Genomic DNA, 7,766 nt, shown 5'->3' with positions numbered 1-7,766 from the left:
TTAATTTTTAGGATACAGTTACTAATTGCTGATAGCAAAATATAGTTATACAAAATAGATGCAAAACTAAATTTGAAAACCACTCCCATTAATAAAGGGTAAAGTCAGATAAGGGGATAAAAGTGTCCTTAGACCGATTTGAACAAATGTTATACTATTTGATAGTTTGTCAAGAAAAAACAGTTCGTGCCTCTATTTCGACCAGGAGGGTAGTAATAGAGAATATTCGGATTACCGTTCTTTTCTGTTTTTCCTATTTATGAGCGTGCAAAAATTCTGTAAAATATATATGTAGTTCTTCTAGAAGTGCCATTGGTGTACGATGTAGGGACTAAGCGTCAAACTACGCAACCGACGTGAAATTTTTGGACGTGGTTCAAGCCCCGCACAAAGTAGTAAGTTTTTTTTTATTACATTCGCTATATATTTTTTAAATTTGTAACTAAATGACAATGAATAGTATTTATTGAAGAATATTTCAACATAAAAAATACATAAAAACCTCAAAAATCTCGTCCTCATAGTATTCTTAACAACATGATTAACCTATCCTACCTAAATTCTTAAGTGTGATTTAGTTAGAAATTTAAAAATATACAATTTAAGTAATAAAAAAAAGTACATACAAGGCCTCAAACCCATGACCAAAACTTCCCTACGCTTTCATTGTAGGATGCTTAACTGACTACACCAACGGTGTTCTTGGGAGCAACGTCAGTATTTTAACATGTAAAGTTGAAGCACAGTTTTAATTAAGTTTATTCAACTTCTTTAATTTATATATTGTTTTTCTAAATGTAGATGTATTTAAAATCGTATAATATACTTACTTAATAAAGTAAATTAAAAAATGCAATGTACCAGTGTAAGCTACTTCCGTGAAAAAACGTCGAAAAAATCAAAATACGGTTTTCGATTTTTAAAACTACGGCATACCCTAACAAAAAATCTCCACAAAAATTTAGGACAATACTTATGACTAGACTGCGGCTAACTATGCTAACTATGCTGTTCAAAATTAGCAACTGTACTCTAAAAAGTAATACGAATCGAAATGCAGATTCAGACAGTATAATTAACTATACGTGAAATAGTACACGTGTACCTAAATTGACGTAAAATAGTACACGTGTACCTAAATACATGTAAAATAGTACACGTAAAATAATACACGTGAAATAGTACACGTGTACCCGTGTACTTAAAATAACACGTACTGACGTAAGTGTATGTGAGATACACGTGTACACGTGTACACGCATGCTTTCAATACACGTTTAGAATCATGACCTCTAATAAGAATCTAAAATCCATTTAACACATTTCGGGAAAAACCGGTTTTTAAATTACACTGTATTCCATTAGTTGTGATGAATTTTTTCTCTGCCGTAGACCCTAATTCCATTGAAACAATCAATAGGACAGCTAAAGGCCGTAACATTTAAACCCCTTACTTCTAAACTGTGCTTTAGACCTTTCTTTCATAAGTTTCAAACACCTAACATTCTTCTTGTATTCAACATTACATTGCCTTCTGACGGGCTATCTGTGTGTACTAAAACGATCGACAGGGATTGTAGAACCATATTTTACTGTTAACTCAATTTTGACTAAAATCTGCCATAGACCCTTATTCGAGGTTGCCATTCAATTATTCCCCGACTATGCACCATATCGCCTCTGCGTTCTTTCACGGACGAATATCGAGAGGGAGAAAAAAAACGGAAAAAATCGCAATGTTGCCGTAATTATTGGAAAATATACGAGCTGTGTCGATTGGATACACAAACCGCGTTAACGTTAATTCCATATGGGAAATATCACAGAGCGATTCTGACTCAACGACGACGTCTTGTTTGGTTTTTGCCCCGTGTGTTTTTTTTTCGTTCGTTTGCTCGTACTACGATTTTGTAGCGCCAATTTCAGAACAATAACGTGATTAAGGCGGACAAGTGCGTGCACGGTCTATTAGTTGTCTCCCCATTTGCGATTGCTGCGCACGTCACGTCGCCTTTTGACTTTTTCACGCTGTTACCCGCCGCCTTGAGACAAATGGTTAATTACAAGACCACCCTTGTACGATCGCTGGCACTGCGCCTCGTATCTTACAAGGAACCGCCGCAAACACGGCCAGGCGCGATAAAACACTCTATTTTTTCATTGTTCCTGTAGTTATCGCTTAACATAAGTCATCGCGGGCAACTAATCGATGTTGCACTGGCTGGAAGACAAATTTCTCGCCGTTTTTTCATTAGTTCGTATCCAACTTGTTCTGATCAAGATAATGAGTTACCACAACAGTTTCATAATAAATATCTGCTTTAAATAATTTTCCTAGTATTAATATTTAAGAGGTGGGTATACGTGATAATGTGTTTAATATACGAGTGATGGAGTAAACAGTTTCACTACTCAACAGATACAGAATTAACCACCGACTGCATGTGTGGAACATATTCTACATATGTACTTACAAGGAAGGTTTCCCAACCCGGAGATGTCGATTTCAATGTTACTTCGTCCGTTCGTTAAGCAAGCAAAAATAAGGGACACGTATTTTTTTTATCGGCTAGCATTCACTTTAAGGGGGTGAAACCACCCCTCAAAGTTTCGACCCAGAAATACTATCTCGAAACCTAGCGGAGATTGAAAACTTCTAATAGGCGAGTTTGATGGTTTCTTATGTACAATAATATGGTGCTAAAAAATTGTCCAAAATACAATTTGTTTATAACAAAAAAATTTGTTACAACTTTATTTTACAACTTATTCAAATTTACATAATGACAAAAAATGACGAGCATTTCACTCCAAATCCATTGGTACGTATATTTCTCAAATTGCCTCCAACAGTTTCGCAAATTTTTATTATTATACATCCCGTGCGCACGCCCGCTGACAAGGAAAGTTTCCCGACCAGCAGATTCTGATTTTAATGAAACTTTGTGGGATTGTAGAGGGCATCCAGTTATGCAAGGAACGATTTTATTCGGCTGATATTCACTCTAAAGGGGTGAAATCACCCCTTAAAGTTTGCCGAATTTTTCGTTTTTTCAGTATATCTTGTTAACCGTAGGAGATAGGAAAAAACTTTCAATGAGAAAAGTGAATGATATTAAAAGACCTATAGAACTGCAAAAGAAAGACAAGATATACTAAGAAAACGAAAAACTTGTTCCTTGCATAACTGAATGCCCTCTACAATCCCACAAAGTTTCATTAAAATCAATTCCTTGTCAGCGGGCGTGCGCACGGGATATGTGTATAATAATACAAATTTGCGAAATTGTAGGAGGCAATTGAATAAATATATATACCAATGGATTTGGAATAAAATGCTCGTAATTTTTTGTCATTATGTAAATTTGAATAACTTGTAAAATAAAGTTATGAAACATGTGTTTGTTATAAATAAATGGTATTTTAGACAATTTTTCAGCACCATATTATTGTACATGAAAAACCATAAAACTCGCCCATTAGAAGTTTTCATGTATGACCTATGGATTTCGAGATAGTATTTCTGGGTCGAAACATTGAGGGGTGGTATCATCCCCTTAAAGTGAATGTTAGCCGATAAAAAAAATACGTGTCCCTTATTTTTGCTTGCTTAACGAACGTACGAAGTTTCATTGAAATCGGCGTCTCCGGGTTGGGAAACTTTCCTTGTTCGTACATATTAAAATTGGAAGGACAAATTGTATATAATATTCGCTTTACATTAGAACGCCTCGAATTTAAAAATTACATATAGGAGTGAACTTAAAACAGTGGTAGTGGTAAAAGAATATTAAATAAATGTATTTCTTTTCAAAGATAACCACTATAATAATTATGAGATATATCCAGGAAACGTTGTTTTCGTAAAAATCTCATTAATATCTCCTAATTATAATATTTTGCCCTTTAACTTCGCATTACAATGAAAAATTAGTACATAGAAAGCATCCTGAGAAAGTATTCGCAGCTGCACCGACAAGCGTATTCACTAAGTAAACAATACTAATTAATAAAATCTTCCTCCTCATTATACCTGCCTGTTCATACCGACCTATTGTCCCATTTCGCGAATCGCAATCCCACCTTTAACCAGGGCTTGCCCATTGCAAATTAATTGCACTTGGTAATCGTGAGATTTCTACAGGCTGTAATAATCTTTCCTCCACTTGTAATTACTATGCTGATCGCTTTTCGGTTCACCCAATCCTGTCGTCAGAAAGTATTACTCGCAGCAGGTCTGGTTTAGGTAATTTTCGAACGACATTGGGTAATAGTTAACTTTAGAACGACACTGTTGCATTGGATTTTTCCTGAAAAATTCTTATATTATTCTTCTTTAGACGTCTTAAGAAAAGATAACTGCAGCATGTTTTCTTTCATCTAAAGGAAAAAGATAAAAATTTTAAAAGTTATTTTTATTATTGGTATACCAAAAAGGTTTTACTTCAATATGCTTTCTTTATTTGGTGGGTTCCCCGGCGACCCCATACTGTCGCTCTAGGATTAAACAAGTAGTGAAATGATATCGAGATTAGTTACTTACAGTTCTACGCAACTAATGTCGGTACCGAAAATTCTGTTCAATATTGTTACGAGCCGAGGGCTAAAGAGGCTTCTATACAATTCCCGCGCTACCGTTAATTGCATGGAAGCCACGCCCCTTGCTCACACGTATTTCTCACGACACGTGCGCGTACCCTACTCTGTCGCCCAGCACGCCCAAGCCGGAACACATACGGTGTCGCGTTTAACACGCATATCTCATCACAGAAAGTAAAATATATATAATACTGTTTTTATTGGTGCAATGAATATTGGTGGCAATTACATTGCTTCTTATCTCGCGGATCACACGTAATGAGTAAAAGATGCTAACCAAGCTAGACATTTGCCACCAAAATATGTCACGAATTATTAACTTTTTGACATAATACCTTAATACTTTACTACGCAGCATGTTTAGAAGAATCGACTTAAAAAAAAGTAGTTTTATTCTATAGTATTTCAATATCATTAATAAAAGAACATAATTAACTTTGAGAACTCAAAAAATCCTTCACCTACGAAAAATCTGTGACTGCTAAGTAATAGCTAAATAATAGTCACTTTTCTGATATCTCTAAAAATAACGGAGATAATTAACATAACCGTCAAGTGCGTATATCCAGTTCACCCTATACAGGGTGTCCCAAAAATGTCCTCCGACCCGGAAATGTGGCACTCGGGGGGTGAATTGGAACAACTTTTTCCTTAGCAAAAATTTAGACTGAGGCTTCGTTTACGAGATATTAACGAAAAACCGCGACCAATCAGAGCGCGAGTTTGCCAGCCGAGTTCCCGCGCTAGCGGTGGCTACGCGCTACGCTTGTACTACGATGCTCCGAACAAGTAGGTACCATGCATCGCAGGAAACCGCGTATAATAATAGCAAATAAACAAGACGTAACAAATAAAATCATACTTTTTATCATTTGTCGTTTGTTATTTAAAGAGATTAATGAATGAAACGTAAATGTAGACAAATTATGTGTAACGTAAAAAGACGAATGCACATTTACATTTTTGTAAATTCCTTTGTACGAATTTGTAAATTTCCTTTTCAAATAACGTGTGAACGAAAAGGTAATGTAACAGAGAATACACGAGAAGTGATCGTAATTTGGTATTGGTATAAAAATTCGTAGTTTAATAACTGTCAACAATGTTACTGATAATGAATAAGTTTCTTCAAAAAGCCCGAAGAAAAAGTTAGGTACAGAAACTTGCAGAATTATCGCCGGAAATAAGCCATAGCTTGCGTTAAATTAAGAAAATAATAATCAGCAATAAATTGATTAGAACTCACCCTTTCGGAAATTCACCTGCAGTTTGCAAACCTGTGTCACTAGGTCACTGAACCGATCCTGGTCATCGACGGCCGAAACGGTTTATGGCAGGGTATCGCCCAGTTCGCAGGTGATCGCAGGTATACCTCACCAGCCGAAGTTAAGGGTTGTAACGTCAAGTGCGTCCTGGTTATTCCACAGAATACGTACTCGCTTCACTGCACGACCACTAACACTGATCACCCGACACAATCACTTAATGTATTTTTAATCCAACGTGTTGTTACTACGTTAGGAAAATTCGTGGCCCCGGAAAGGGCCGATTGTTTTCAATTTTTCAGATGTTTTACGTAACCAAACACTTGCACAGCAACACCCGCATATCCGTTATTGTGTACGTACCACCATAACATTGCGTAATACTCCCGTGAACTGAACATCTCTGTCGCCCGATTGCTAACCGACTGACAGAATTTTTCCTCTACCCCCAAGTAGTTTCCCATCGTTACATTGTGAGTTCACTCCCACCACGACAAGATTTAGGTAAAAAGAAACCAACGGTTCTAGGATAACACGTGCTTTGCAGAAGTGGAAGGAAAGGACCGTCGCGCAGTTTCTCCAAGGCGCCGTAGCCCGTTAATTTATTGCCAGGGTACCTACTCCTTCGAGATAGAAAACAGACATCACGTGCATCGGCTTAAAAATGTCCGAAATGAAGAGGACCATCAACGTATCCCTTGCTTCGAGTTGGAAAGTACAGTGTACATTGTCTATCTCGAGGAGCAGGGAAAAAAATTTACCGACACGTGTCAGTTGACGCTGCAAGGCCCTGGACGACCACCCTTGTAGAGGCCGGAGTGGAATTTTCGGTTATTTATGGCTTAAAATCTTCGGCCTCGTAGCAATCGTGAACTCACAACAGAATTGACAATCGACAATTTTATTACAACTTTGTGAAATTGTAGTTCTCATGAAAACATTTCATACGTATTTTTTTTTTTAAGTATTCCGTCAAATATCTCGGAAATTATTAGAAATATAAAAACCGTATTCGTTAAATTCTTTTCCGTAAAATAAGCCTATCGGTAGGGTGATGCGGTTCATATTAACGTAGTAGTAACCTATTGAAGCCAGCGGTACGCCCCGGTTCAGGTAAAAGAACCGGGCGCTCCACTATTACAATCGACTGACCGTATCGCTAACTCTCGAGACTATTTCAGTGAGATTAAAAGCTATATCAAAGTGTCAATGATTTACGGAAAAGAGTTCAACGAGTACGGTAGTATTTTTTTTGGATTTACCTGCACCGCGCACTGTCAGGATTCGGCGAACGATCGTTTAAAGAAAGGGATTATTCTGGAATTCAATGATATAGCTACATTCAGTATCAAAACAAACACAATATTACAAATTATATGTTTAATTTATATTTACTTGAGGGAATACTAAAAAAAAATACGTATGAAATGTTTTCATGAGAACTACAATTTCACAAAGTTGTAATAAAATTGTCGATTGTCAATTCTGTTGTGAGTTCACGATTGCTACGAGGCCGAAGATTTTAAGCCATAAATAACCGAAAATTCCACTCCGGCCTCTACAAGGGTGGTCGTCCAGGGCCTTGCAGCGTCAACTGACACGTGTCGGTAAATTTTTTTCCCTGCTCCTCGAGATAGACAATGTACACTGTACTTTCCAACTCGAAGCAAGGGATACGTTGATAGTCCTCTTCATTTCGGACATTTTTAAGCCGATGCACGTGATGTCTGTTTTCTATCTCGAAGGAGTAGGTACCCTGGCAATAAATTAACGGGCTACGGTGCCTTGGAGAAACTGCGCGACGGTCCTTTCCTTCCACTTCTGCAAAGCACGTGTTATCCTAGAACCGTTGGTTTCTTTCTACCTAAATCTTGTCATGGTGGGAGTGAACTCACAATGTAA

Source organism: Dufourea novaeangliae, unplaced genomic scaffold (assembly GCF_001272555.1).
Source record: "Dufourea novaeangliae isolate 0120121106 unplaced genomic scaffold, ASM127255v1 scaffold132, whole genome shotgun sequence".
Lineage (NCBI taxonomy): Eukaryota > Metazoa > Arthropoda > Insecta > Hymenoptera > Halictidae > Dufourea > Dufourea novaeangliae.
The sequence above is the reverse complement of the archived record's forward strand: the minus strand, read 5'-3'. Positions refer to the sequence as shown.